This window comes from Diceros bicornis, chromosome 11 (assembly GCF_020826845.1).
Source record: "Diceros bicornis minor isolate mBicDic1 chromosome 11, mDicBic1.mat.cur, whole genome shotgun sequence".
NCBI classification, from domain to species: domain Eukaryota; kingdom Metazoa; phylum Chordata; class Mammalia; order Perissodactyla; family Rhinocerotidae; genus Diceros; species Diceros bicornis.
The window spans coordinates 66,612,409-66,626,615 of NC_080750.1; the positions used below are offsets into that span (position 1 = coordinate 66,612,409).

At 49.4% G+C, this 14,207-nt stretch overlaps 1 protein-coding gene across 3 annotated transcripts in view; it reads right to left on the reverse strand.

The window, feature by feature from the left end:
• The window catches only part of PTK2B (protein tyrosine kinase 2 beta), a 127,581-nt gene extending 118,525 nt beyond the window's left edge, over positions 1-9,056 (reverse strand). The window contains exon 1 of one of the 3 annotated variants that reach the window (XM_058550457.1): positions 8,925-9,056. The gene's annotated coding sequence lies outside the window, so the exon portion shown is untranslated. Of the gene's footprint in view, positions 1-7,304; positions 8,281-8,924 lie in introns of those variants that run through there. The other 2 variants (XM_058550460.1, XM_058550458.1) reach the window with 2 other exon arrangements.
• Positions 9,057-14,207: the final 5,151 nt, after the last annotated feature.

Below are 14,207 nucleotides of genomic sequence, written 5' to 3' on the forward strand. Positions count from 1 at the left end.
TTTTACATGCTGGGTTTTTGCGTAAGATCCATTTTGAAGAAAGATTTCCACTTGTTAACAAGCCCCCAAACCCCCTTACTGTACAATTGAAAACCCTGAGGCTTGAAGAGGCTTACCCAGGTGACTCACCCCAGATCACATGGAGGGGCAGTGACAGAGCAGAGGGCGAGTGACCAGGCCCAGGGCTCCCCATCCCAGGGCAGTGCTCTCTCTGTCCTTCGCCTCCCCCTGCCAATGAACACAGGTTGGCGGCTAAGTGTTTAGCAAACAGGTGCAGGAAGGATTTTTCTACATAGACAGTTGGGTGAAGAAAGAGGGAGAAGGCTCAGTGGCTCATTGGGGACAACGGAGGGCCACCCTCTGGAGATGAAGGTGCCAGTGTGGACTAAGTGTTTTCAAATCCTGGACTGCAGAAGCCAGAAGGCTCCGAGTGCAGTGATCATGGCAAGCCTATGCCTGTGCACAGGTGGGTGGAGTCCAGGTCCCTACAAACTGCCAACCTCTGCCTTGCAAATCTCTCTCCCATTTTCCCAAAGCAATGTCACCCTCTACCAAGGCTCCCTGCCTTTTTTCCTACTTCCTGTCTTTCTCCTGTCACTCAGTCTGGCTTAAATGGGCTCAATAAACAGGAGGTTCAGGGAAAAGGGAAAGACAAGGATACAATGGATTAGAGAGACCCAGGAGTAGCTTACTAAAGGGATTATCCAGCTCCTGCTCTAAATCCTGACTCCTCTCTCTGGGCTCTGGGAAACCTCCACTTTCTAGAGAGGCAAGGAGAGCAGCCTGACCCCTGGGGGAGAATATGGCCCCTGCTCTGTCTCAACTGGCTTCGCCTCTGGCTCAGGTGAGCCAGTGAGTACTAGAGAAGGAGGGAAATGGAATCACCCATCCTTGGAATTTGAGGGAGTTAGGAAGGAGAATAAAAGGAAAAGCACCTCCCTGCCCCAGATGAATTTCACACTGGGTAGAACTGATAAATTCTGGGAGATCAGAGGATGCAAAGAAGCCCTGAGGAGCACAGGTTTCCCAGTGGCTGGGTCTCCAACTGAACGTGGAGGGAGGAGTCGGACTGGGGAAGGAGGAAGGGGGTGGCGCTCCAGGCAGGACACAGGACTTGCGTAAAGGTTCGATGGCGAACAGTGAGCAGACTGGGCTAGCTGGGGTGAAGGGCTTAGTTTGGAAAGCATAGGGGAGTTAGATTAGAAGGGTAGACGAAGGTCAGATTATGGAGGGCACTGAATAGTAAATTTAAGGGAACTGGATTTGCCTGGAGGCACAGGAGCTTCGGAGGAAACAAAAGTTAGGAAGGGGAAAGGCTCTTAGGTAATGTTAGGTGATATTAGATAATTCAGCTCAGGCTAGAGTTGGGCTGGAGAGAAGGAAGGAAGGAATGAGAGGCATGAAGAAAGAATCTGCAGGATTTGTGATGGGTGAGATATGAGTGGAGAAAAGCAGAGAAGAGGAGAAAGGGAACTGAACTCTAAGGTTTCTGACCTGAGTGTCTAGAAGTACCAGTGCATGAACAGCAGGGATGCCTGAAGGAGGAGACGGTTTGGTATGAGAAAATGATGAGCTTAGTTTCCGACATGTAGCATTTAAGATGAGTTACTCGAGTGGAAACGTTTATAGACTCTTGGAAGTGGAGGACTGAAGCAAGGGAGGAGGGCCAGCCTGGAGGTAGAGCCCTGAAATGACGAGAGTGGATGGCAGCAGCAGACCTAAGTGCATGTTGCTCCTCGGTTCTGCCATCCAGAGGCTGCCACTAGACTTCTAGACAGGTTGATGTTTAGTGCATACCTAGCAAAGATGAAGTCCACGAGAAAGGGCTTATCTGTGAACCCAGAACACCGAAGAAGGAGAGGATTAAGGAGAATGGCAAATTACTCATATAACCTAAACAATTTGATGCTCCCATAAACCCTACATCTTTTAAATTCACCTGAGGACCAGTTCGAACTCAGAACGTAGAAGCCTCCAGTTAACCAGCAGATACTATCCAGGTCCCCCAAATCATCCTGAATTACATAATTTATCTAGACTCTTAAAACATGAACTATTATAACAGTCTCCTACACACTCCTCCTCAATATCAAGTTCTCTTCTCTCTGGTCCACTTTACACGCTGCTGCTCAAATCTGATCACGGCCCCTTCACTTAAGCCGACATCTCAACAGCTCCCTGCACCCTTCAGAATAACGTCTAAACTCTTCAGCCATTGTGTTCAAGCCTTATCTTAGTTCACCCTATCTTTGTTGCCCTTTGGCACCCTTGGCTCCTCCCAAAATGAGTCATTCAAACCATGCCTTCCCACCTCCCTGCTTTTATTTATACTCTTCTTTGACCAAAACCACTATCCCAAGTTTCCATGGTCATATCCTACTCATCCTGTCAGAGATTTTCCAAATGCCACTTCCTCCAGGAAGCATTCCCAGACTCCCCATACAGAAGTAATCTCTCCATCCTCTGACCTCATAGCACTTTCTTGGTGCCTTTTTTATGGCACCATAAGTCCCCACCTTGTCTTACAGTCACTTATCTTGATGTATCATCTCCCTTACCAGACTGTTAACAGTCCCTCAAAGGTGGGGAAAGAAGATTATACTCTGAGAGTGATGGGGGTGAAGAAGGGGAGAAATATTAAACAAACGCCTAGAAGGAGTTACAAACGAGGAAACAAAGGCTCCGAGGGGTTACATAACTTGGCTAAGTCACACAGGTAGAAAGCTACAGAGTCAAGACTGAAACTCACATCTTTCTGAACCAAAACTCTTCATCTTTTCAGGGACAGTGTCTGGTGGTGTTTTACGGGGCATTTTCACACAAGTCAAGTATTTCTCTCAACAACTGTATCAGGGATGCGGAACGATTTTTTCATTTTCAAATGAGAAAAGTCAGGCTTGGAAGAGCGAAGAGTCTCATTCAAAGTCACCCAGTAGCAAGCGGAAGACCTCAACTAGAGCGGGTCTCCCGACCCCTGTCTTTCCACTTACCAGGCTGGCAAACTGCCTGAGCAAGGGACTGCTCCCTGCGTCGGGCTGGGGCTCGGGACAGCCACTGCCTCAACTGACATCACTGTGTTTCAGCCGAAAGTGCAAACAGCAGAGGGAACGTAACCGGATGCTGATAAGAGGGCCTTCAAAGGTGGCAGAGCATCAGATCTCTTGTAACCTGCCTGGAGCAGGAACTGGGGGTGGGGTGGGGGTGAGAGTGTAAACCTCACCTGAAGGGAGAGGAGCTGGGTTCTCGCTCCAAATGCTCCTGGAGAACAAAGAGGGTGCTTGGGCTAGGGAGGAAGTGGGGGGGTGGGGACAAACTACATTAATTTAGAAACCAGAAAAAGATGCGATGCTCCAAGTGGCGAGGACCAGAGGAGGGACCGTTTGCCACAGGCAGGAAAGGGAACTCCCCCGGAAGAGCAAGGCCCAAACTCTGGGCAGAATCCCCAGCAGGCCAGAGAGGAGCCTCCTGGGCCTGCGTGTGGCCCAGTGGGATTGCAAAAGCTGGGGGAGCTGAGAACCAGGCAGAAGACTCTCTGAGAAAGAAGCGGTATGAAAAAGGGGGACAGTGGTCTTGGTGTCCTCAAAGTTGTTGGGAGAATTGGCCTAACTGAATGGAAGACTACCCCACGAGACAACAAATAAACCCAGTACCAAGTTCTAAACACTGGGCCAGGTGCATTCCTATGAGCCCCCCGTCTGGTGAGCAAGGGTGCCAGATTCCGTGTGAGTGGATTTCAGGACATAAAAGGGAAAAAGGGAACTGGAGAAGAGGAAAATGTTAGTGAACTGTCGCCAAGACAGAAAAGGGGAAGGCTCATCCTTCTGCCTTCTGCGGCTGTTGGCAGTGGTTGATCTTAGTTCTCATTACATTGACCAGCTGCCTCATAAAAGCAGCAGTCGCCTTAATGCTGGGAATAGGTAGGGGTGGGGGAGACCCAGACAACCAGGAGCACGTCCCTTCCTGCAGCCCACCCATAGCCTACCTAGAGGGTCCCTTGGAAACCAAATCCTGCCCTCCTATCAATACACCGTTGTGTCTAGGTAAGAAGTGCATTGGAATATGCAGTCTCCAGTCTGCTCTCTTAATCAAACTGTCATCATGAGTAATAATTATACTTTGGGAAATAGCAGAGTGACTCAAAAAGCCGTCCCCTCCCCCTCTGCCACCCCCTCGCACAGCTCAGAGTTTTAGAAGTGAAGCCACCATTTTCTCCTGCCTGTCAACTCTCTCAACACCTTAAATGACCATTCGGACTCTGGTGTCTGCCAGGCAGTAGTAGAAAGTCTCTTTGCTGGCTAAAGAGCTAATTAGGCCCGGCTGTCCATCAAACACAGTGAATTGGGGGTGGGGTGGGGGGCAAGAAACAAATACTATTGTATACTTGATGCGTGTCAATAAGACCTCACACTGAGAAGACTTCTGCCCCTCAGGAGATGGCCTCTTTTCTCAGGAAAAAAAAATGATGCTTCCGCACCAGCTCAGATTAACCATAAGTGTAAAAATACGACAAGGAGAGCTAACACTTATCAAACGCCTACTGTGTGCCTGTTAAAGGACTGAATGTTTTCTGTACAGTTGAGGCCATTATTAAGCTGGTGCATAAGGGCATTTGAGATGTTAAAATATTGAAATAGTCCATGAGTTGGTAAATGTCCGCTACCCCAGCCGCAGGACGCCTGCCTCCTCCACCCCCTGGATTCTCCGGGGCCCTGGCACAGCACGGGGCCACCCCGATCCTGCTCAGGGCATTGGCCAGGGTCAGTTCTGTTAGATCCCTGCCCCTACTTTAGAGGCTGTTAACGTTTTGAATATCACTCCTGGTATACTCTCACACTCACAAAAAGCCCTGCTGTCATCTCCATCTTACAGATGAGGAAGAGAGGGCTGAATGACTTGCCCAAGAGGCCCAGAGCTGGAGTTGGCACTCAGGCCAACTGACCAAGCCTGGGTGCTTGACCACCGGACCACCAACCAGGTGACTGGTGCAGAGTCTGTCACCACTATCCTGCTCCTCCCCCTTTACCCTAGAACTGGCCCAGAGTCTAGGAGGAAGTCTTGGTCATCGGGCCAGCAGAACTTCTGTTAATCACCACCCTTCCAGCCCCGAGCACCTCAGCACTTGTGCATCTGTACTCCAGCCACCCCGGTGGGACCCGTTCAGAGCCCCATTCACCTGAGAGGTCAGGGCTACATGGTCCCAAGCCCATGACTCCTGGGCAGGGGAAAACTAGGGGCTGGGAGACCTACCACACGGGGTCCACCCCAGGGTACACTCCCTCCCCTCCCGTACCTCACCATCAACTGTACTTGTCTTTCCAGTACTCAGGACACACGGAGCTACTGTCATCACCATGCGGAGCGGCCTGCTAAGAGATTTCCACTTTTCCCAGGGTCCTCTGAACAAAGGGAAACTGGTGTAAGCTGTGGTAGGGAGATCTAGGCTGACACAGGGAGGAGTTTGTGTCCATGAGGGATGTGTGACGCTGGGACAGTTGCACACAGCACTCAGTCCCTGAAGATCTTCTGTAAGTTGGATGCTGCTGAGTCTAGGATAAATTAGGACCACTCTGGCTCGAGTTATGGGATGAAAAATGTCCCCTGAAGAAACTGCTCGGTCCCAGAACTGCACCCACATCAACAGTCACTAGATGTGGAATGCTATTTCCCTTGAGACGGTAATAGGCGCTCCCCCATGCCCCTGCAAGGGTTCTATAGTTAAATTTAGGGAATGCTATTAAGCCCAGTGATACAGAAGTCTTTTCTGCAGGACTTAACACAACCTTGACCCTGCAAATACATGTGACGAATCTCCAAGAGTTGCTCATTTGAATGTCTCACCACTGGAACACCTACAACTGTCTCATGGCATAGAGTTTCTCTGAACACTGTTGGGCAAATGCTGCTCTAAAGAGCTGGGGACAAAATGTTTATCACTGTGCCGGGGGATGGGGAGATTCAGCCACTGGAAAGAGGGACCATTTTTAACCCAGCGGTTCCCAGAAGGGAAACACACTTTCAATTTCCTCTTTCTCTTAACAAATTCTTAACTCCCTCTAGGTTCCCTTTCAGGAGGCCCCTAATTTGCTTTCACAAATGCTCCCATTAAAGTCAGAACCCGGCTCACAAGGCACCCTTCCTTCCTCTACCCCTGAGCTCTATTTCTCTAATAAGGTTCTCACTACAGAAAAGGGAATAATGAGAGCCAAATTTTATGGTGCATTTGTCTGTGCCAACCACTGTGCTAGGAGTTTACGTGGATTCTTTCTTTTAATTCATTCACATTTCCCTTCAGTTAATTCTCCTTTGAGCTACTCCCTCTCCCCCGACCCCCACTGTCCTCCAAGAGGAGACTGGGCATCTCCTCCTTGGAGCAGGTCACCTGGGAGGGACCGGCAGAGCTGAGGGAGTGATTCAGCTCTCTCTGCTCAGGGGCTAACCCCTCTCTCACCAGGAGCAGAACCCCACCACGTATTTCCCCTGGGACCTCTGAGTGCTCGACAAATAAAAGCGGAAATAAATGAGCTCCAAGCACTTTGTGGAGGCTGCTCTGGTCACCTCTGTGAAGGTGTCACAGAAATTAACATCTACCACTTTGTCTTTAGCACTCACTAGCCGATTTACATACATTATCATGGACCCTCTCACTGCCTGGACAAACAGATGTTCCTGTCCTCATTTCAAAAAAGGGGTTCTGGGGCCCCGTGAGCCCCACAAGCGGGCAAGTGGCCATGCTGGGATTTGAATCCAGGTCCACTGGGCTCCAAAGCCCAATTTATCTCTGAGGTACCATCATCCTTGAGCTGCACAGACGAACAAGCGACCAAGGAATTGATTTTTTTTTTTTTTTGGAAATAACATGGTCAATCAGTGAAGGAGCCCAAAAGTAGAATCCAGGAGGACTGGGTACAAGATAAATATGTCCTGAGACTGCTCTCGTGGTGCCTGGGCACTCCCCACCCTTCACTTCCCAGCATAGCAGTACCCTCAGCTTCTCCTAGAAGAAGGTTGCTGGATAAAATACCCGACACTCACTTAACTTTAAATTTCAGATACACAATGAATAATGTCTTAGCATAAGTATGTCCCAAATATTGCATGGGGCATACTTATATTTGAAAAATATTCATTACTTATCTGAAATTCAAATCTGAGTCTCCTGTATTTTTATTTGCTAAATCTGGCAACCCTACCCTGGAGTCAGAGGCATGCTGGGAAGTCTCATGCCTGGCTCCAGGTCCTAAGTGCTGCTCCCACAGGAGTTGCCATGGCAGCCTGAGCAGGCCCTTCTGGAGCTCTCTACTTACCTCTCCAGCTCCACCTCGCCCCTGCACTCTCCACGCTCTGAACACGCTGAGCTACTTTCAGTTTCCTGGCTGCGTCATGCTGCTTCTGGCCTCGGGTCTTAGCATTTACTGGGCTCTGTGCCGTTCTTCCCCTTCGTCCTCTCCCTAGCTAATTCTTATTGATACTTCAGGTGTCTGCTTAGAGCCACTTCTGCCAGGAAGCCTTCCCAGACACCCCTGCCTGTCTCCTCCCACAGCCCTCCAGCACTGGGTTGGTTAGTACCCTGCCCCTTCCCACTGAAGCACCACCACTCATCGCACTGCGCTGGAGAATGGGGGCTGGTCACAGGCACTGCTGTCTCCCCACACCCAGCACTAGCACCTGGCCTCAGGTAGGGAGTCAGTAAGTGCTTAATGGAGAATGTCCTGCCAGAGCTGGGTCTCTTGAATGTGGCTACTTCCTTCCTCCCTTCCATCTTTCCTCGCTTTTTCACTGCTGCCTCCTCTTCTCCCTCCCCGCAGAAGAGTTGTGAAATGCTGGGCTTAGGTCCACCACAGCATTTCTTGGCCTGGACTCAGGCGAGGAGGGAGCAGCCATGGCATGGAGGGGCCTCCTCAGCCCCGCACCTGATCGCACCACACCAAGTGCACCTGTCACTCACATCTAGCTATAGGTCAACGGAACGCTCTTCCTCCTGCGGCATCCCAGGGAATGCCTCCTCTGTGTCCAAACTTTTGCTCTCCTTCTCCCTCTGGCCTCTTTAAAGGAGCCTAACTGAACTGAGCTCCAAGTTTGGGGTGTGGTGAGACGCCAGTGTCAGATGGTTGAGGGTTAGGGCAGGTGGTGGGGCTCGGTGGGCTCAGAACATCACCCATATGTTCCCTGTTCACCCACCCAAGACTTTGCCCACGCACAGCCTGACAGTAAGGGAAGGCAGCACAGAACTTAACGCTTTAGTGGCATTCAGAAGGCACTTTCACAAAGAACCAGTGTGACAGCGAGTGTTAACTTTAGTCCCCACAACACACACACACACACACACACTCTCACTCACTCACACACACCAGAGTTCTGCCTCTACCCCCTTGCAGAGCTCTGCTTGCTTCCAGTCAGGACTTGATTCAGAGGATGCCCTCTCAGGGGGCAAAAAGCCAATAAATACTGGGGCAGAGCGTTGCATGGGAGTATGACCAGGGTGGCGGCCCTGAAGGGCATGGGGAGAGGGGAGAGAGCTGGGCGCAGGGACAGGCTCTAAGGCAGGAGTTCAAGTTGGATTCTGAGAGCCTTGGTTTGTTGCTCTCTAATCTGACCTTTAGAGGGAGGCAGCCTCTCCGTGCCTTCTCATCACCGCCCCCAGCCTCCCCAGTCTGAATATGTTAGGAGGACAACGAGGGAGAAACACATTTTAGTCTCAAATTAACTCCAAAAATAGAATCCCTCACCCCCTGCGGAAGGCTAGCAAGCCCCGGGCGAGCACCCCACCCGCAGCTACGACTTCTAGGTCCGTGGCTCCTATTCCAGGAACTTCCGGTCCCGTCCAGGTACCCACAACATCGGAGTCACCCCCTCCAACCCCTTCCACCTCGTCCAGCCTTCAACTTCTGGCTGGCGCTCAGCCCCGATCCCGGGAGGGGACTCACACGGAGCGAAGCGCCGACTCCGGCGGCGGCTCCTCGGCTCGGCCAGGTGACGCGGGGGCTGCGGCAGGTAAGGGGTTCGCGGCCGCTCCGAGGCCTCCGCTGAGTAAGAAGGCTGACAGGTTTGTGTTTTCCCCTCTCCTCCTCGTTAACCACACCCCTGCTGCTCTCCTCCCCACTTCCTTAAAGGGTGGGGTGTGTTGTCTGTGGTGCTGAGTGTGTGCCTGCTCCAGCCTCTTACCATAAACTCTGAAATAGACGCCGCCCGCCAATTCCCTGAGCTGCATGTGCCCACCTGGGGGGGCATTTCTGCCATCCCCCCACCCCAAATGGGGTCTTCTGCTGTTGTGTGCCCCCTGTGAGCAGCTGACTGCCCAATTCCTGCCACCCCTGCCTCCTCCTCCCACTCCACTCCCGGACTTCTGGAGGCCACACTTAGAGGCTGGTGTTTTTCCTCACTAGCCTCCAGGTATGTTTCAGAGTGGGAGACTGGACTTGCCTCTCAAACTCCGAGCATCTATGTCCCTTCTCGGCTCTCCATGTCCTAAAGTGGCCCCAGGCCCTTTTCCAGGTCCCAGGGATCAGGTGAATATCACCAGGGGCTTTGGCAGAACTGGTCTGGGTGCCTGCACTGGGATAGGGCAGGACCAGGGGGCGGCACAAGAACAGTCCTAGACGCTGGGCAGCCTTTTCCCAGCTCATCTCCACATGCACCCACTTCACTGCCCAAAGAGGTTGGTTCACCTCTTTACTCAGGCCACCAGAGCAGTGAGATTTGAGGCAGTGACTGAAGGGCACTTAGCAAAGCAATCCTTTTCCCTATCACTAGAAAGATTCCAGCCTTTCTCTTGAGTAGGAGGAGATGAACTGGACTTAGCATAAGGTCAAAAAGCTGGTATGTACTCAGTGTCCCCCATATCTTCAGAGTTCCTCTCCAGAGCCCTTATCTCAAATTTCTTCTCTGTATCCTGTGAAGGGTTAGGATCTCTCATAGTTCTAGAGGATGCTATTCACAAGGTCATCTCTCAGGATGGCGCCCTCTGGAGTTGTGCAGCGGCACGTGACAACCTGGCATACACAACAGCCCCTGTGACACTCTCTCACCCCCTACCCTTGAACTCAGTGGATCAGCCACTCCAGGAGAAAAACAGGAAAAGCCATCATTTGGTGAATATGTCTAAACGCCAACCACTGTGCTAAAGAAGCACTCAGCTTACCGGATTTCATTTAATTCTCCCCATTTTCTGAAAAGAAAAGCAAGACTTAGATTAATTAACACATCCAAGGCCACAAAGCCAAAAAGTCAATGTTCCTCAAAGTATGGCCAGTGGACTACCTGTAGCTTTTAAAATGCAGATACCTGGACACCACTCCAGGTCTACGGAAAATCAGAATCTCTGAGCCTGGGACCCACCCACTCAAACATGGCAACTTACAACCCAACTATGGGAGCTCACAGCCATCACTGCTGGAGCTCCCCTGTGTTCATCCTGGGCACCAATTCGCCCTGTTCCCAGCACTCACTTGAAATCTTAGAGATAATGCTCTTGCCTGCAAAGAAGTCAGAAGACAACCAAGTAGGTGTCAGGGAGACCTTGGCCAGGGCTTGAGGCAACAAGGCAAGTCGGACAGGTAACCTGCAGGGAGAGTGTGGGGGAAGATGAGGAGGCTAACTGACCACACTGCAAGGAAACTTCGGAGGGCTTCAGAAAGTGGCTGGCACCTCCGTATTTCCGCACTCGGGAATGAGGTGATGAAGGGCGAGCGGTGTGAAAGTTAGCTACCTGCATGAGTTGTTGAGGGTCTGTGCTCGGGTGCTGGCAGTGGGAACTAAAGCGCAAAGCAAATCCAGGCTGGTTTAAGAAAAGGTGAGTTTGTGTGTGTTGCCCCTCTGTGGCCAAACTCAAGAACTACAATCTCCCCAGGCCATAATTCAGGGAAAGACAAGTTTTCAGATAATTCAAAAATTTCAGAGGTTGCTGAATTCTTAAGCAATTTTTTTTGAAGCTCCAAAACCTAGCTCCTAGAATTGTAGAATCATAGGTTTTATTTATGAAAGAGACCTTGAGAAACTCCCTGGCGTGGCCAACTCTACCTTCAGGTCTCCTTATGTTCTGTCCAGTGTGGGAACTAAGGTGACAGGGTCACACATGTCTGCCTGTTACCTGCCTTTAAAAAAACCTATCAGAAACGCTTCCAGGAGCCTAGAATTTTATATAAATGCTCTAAAAAAGTTCTACCCATGGCTCATTGTGGGTTAGGATAGTGACCTGCCCCAGCGGAAAAGCAAATTATTTCCCTTCTGTCGACTTCTGTCTCTGAGTCTCAAGTGGAGAGAGCGCTATTGTGGGAGGCCCTGGTTGGAGAGTGGGGGAGGAGGGTGCGACTGATTCAGCAGGAGGAAAAAACTGTGAGGAAAAAAGTTTCCATTTAGATGTTCCACCCTGACCCCAGGCTCAGGTCTTCAGCCGTGCATCATATTGCTCCGCAAGTAGATCCCCTTCCAGTCTTCCTCATGAGTGTCAACGGTACCCCGGGCACCAAGTGTTAAACTCTTGACTCCCCCTTCTCCTTCCTTACCCCATACTCATTCAGTCTCTAAGTGTGGGAACCCTTCAAAGTTTCTTTCCAATTCAGTGTTTTCTTTCTAGTCCTAGTGCCTCCACTCTGGTTCATGTTCTCTTTGTTTTATGCCTGGACTCTTGTGAAAAGCGTTCTCCTAACCTGCCTCCCAGTCCCACCCCAAGAGGAGTTGGGACTAGAGCTCAAAAAGTAGTCTGAGCTGGTGATGAACTTCCAGGTTGGCATCTGAAACCACAGGAATGGATGAGATCGTCTGGGGTGGCAGTAAGAGGGAGCAGAAATCTTAAGGTCAGGTTCTTGCCAGGAGCAAATTTAGTGAAAAGGCAAAAGTGAAATGGGGTGGGCTGATGACTAAACTGGAAGTGAAGCCATGGAGGCAGCATGCGCCCATAACTCTTTTGAAAAGCTTGGCTGAAAGGGGAATCGAGAGACGGGGGATGAAGGAGAGGGTAGTGGGTTGAAAGAGGCCGTCTGCCATTTGTTTAAGATGGTAGCTAGTACAGCAGGTTTAAATGCACATGGGAAGAATCCAGTCAAAAGGGAAGACGTAACCCTGGGCAAGTGAATCTATCTCTCTGAGCTTGTATTTCCTAATCTAGGAAAGTAGAAGAGTAAGTACTATCTGCTCTACCTATCTCACAGGGTATTGTGATGCCCACACTAAGTGATAGGTACAAAAAGCTATAAAATGCTATAGCTATTATTTTTAGAAATGATAGGAATTAGATAGGGTAGGATTAGTAGGGAGATATTACACAGATATCTGTTATATAGACACAGTTTGTCAGGTGTTCACTGTGTGTCAAGAACTTTCATCCATCATCTAATTAATCTTCACAACAATTTGGTGAGGTCGATAGTAGTATTTCTATTTTGTAGAAAGGAAAAGGAGGCTTGAAGAAGGTAAATAATTTGTCCACAGCTGCCCAGGTGGTAAAGAGCAGAGCTGAAACCAAACCCATCACTGGCAGGGCTGTGATGGTATGTAATGGGGTCTCTCCATTATGGATAATAGAATGAAATCGCATAACATAAATTTACTATTAGAATAAATTTCATTAAAAAGAATAGTGTGGTTATAAGTGTTCTGAAGAAAGAAAAAACTTGTGAGCATAAGGACTAAATAATTGAGGTCCTTCATCACCAAAGGACATCTATCTCTAATTAAACCAGGTACCACCAGATTAACTAAGTGGACCACAATTGAGGCCAAAATAAAGAACCCAAAACCATGCCCTTGACTTCAAACGAAACTTTTATTCCATCCACGAAGGCACTGCTGGTTGTCCCCATTTCTTCCCTTAAAACAGAGTCCCTGATTTTTAGCTGATCGTAGGCTGCCAAAAATAAAGACTACATTTCCCGGTCCCCTCGCAGGCGTGAACATGTGACTAAGTTCTGGGCAATGGGTGGTGAGTAGAAGTCACGTGTGTGCAGCTTCAGGATCACGCCCTTCAAGGGAATGGGCACGCCCTCCACTATTCCCTTTTCTACCTCCACCTGATGAGGGGACCTGGAGCTGCCATCTTGGTCTGTGGTGCTGAGAATAGCTCAACAGCATGAGAGATTAAGCCTGGGTCCCTAATGCCATCAAGTCACCAAGCTAGCCCTAGACATGGTCTGGACCTAGTTGAACTTTTACACGAGAGAGAAAGAAACACTTAAATATATCAGGTTATTGCACTTGAGGCTTTTCTGTTACCATAGCTTAAATTGCATCCTAACTAATATATCATCATTTAGCCTATTTTCTTTTATATACAAATTAAGGCAGAACCTCGATTTTCTCATCTATAAAATGGGAATAATTTACCTTACAGGGTTGTTGGAAAGACTAGAAATAATATATGTAAATATCCTTGCTTGTGCTAAGGCTCACAGGTAACAAATGGAAGGTATTATATGCTGTTGTAACTTTTAAAAATGTGTTTCTGAAATAAGAATAATGGTTGATTTAAAATACTCCATAATTGCCCCCCCCCAAATGTGGAGGGGAGAGGTGAAATAAAAATAGCAAAGTTGACAACTGACATAAGCTGAATGATGGGTATGTGGGGGTTAATTATACTGTTCTTTCTAATATGGTGTTGGAAAATGTTCATAGTGAAAAAGTTAAAATAAATAAAATCTTTCCAAAGAGGAAAAAACGGATTCCTGGACATAATCCAAAGTGGATCTCCTTGTGAAAAATAAAACCATATTAAATCCATTGAGAAATAATTTGGGTACCAAAGAGGGAGGGCAGATGGAGAAGGCAGAAGTGTCCTTATCTTTCCATTAAAGAACAGCAGTGGGCAGAGCCTCAGTGCCACAGAGGCCAGGCAGTTTCCACAGCCCTGGGCACTGCTGTCAGGCCTTCCATAGCTCCCCAACGTGGCCACAGGACAGTGGGCTGCAGGATGCTCCTTAGGCCTGCCCTGCTGCCCTGCTTAGTGGAGCCTGCCCTGCTGCCCTGCCCACTGAGTCAGCTCCATGACTTCTGTGACTTTGGCCTTCTTGACTCTCAGTCCTTTACCCCTCCTGTGAGTGAGCTCACGGGGTCCCCCACGGCCCATGAATGAGCTCTGAAGAAACAGAGTGACTGTATGAACCTTGTCTTGCCATTGTCAACTTTTGCAATTCTAACAAATGTGGCTATCTGCTCCTAGCCCACACTACGATGGAAGCATCAACTAGGAAGTGAGAGCAGGCTGCTACAGGCAG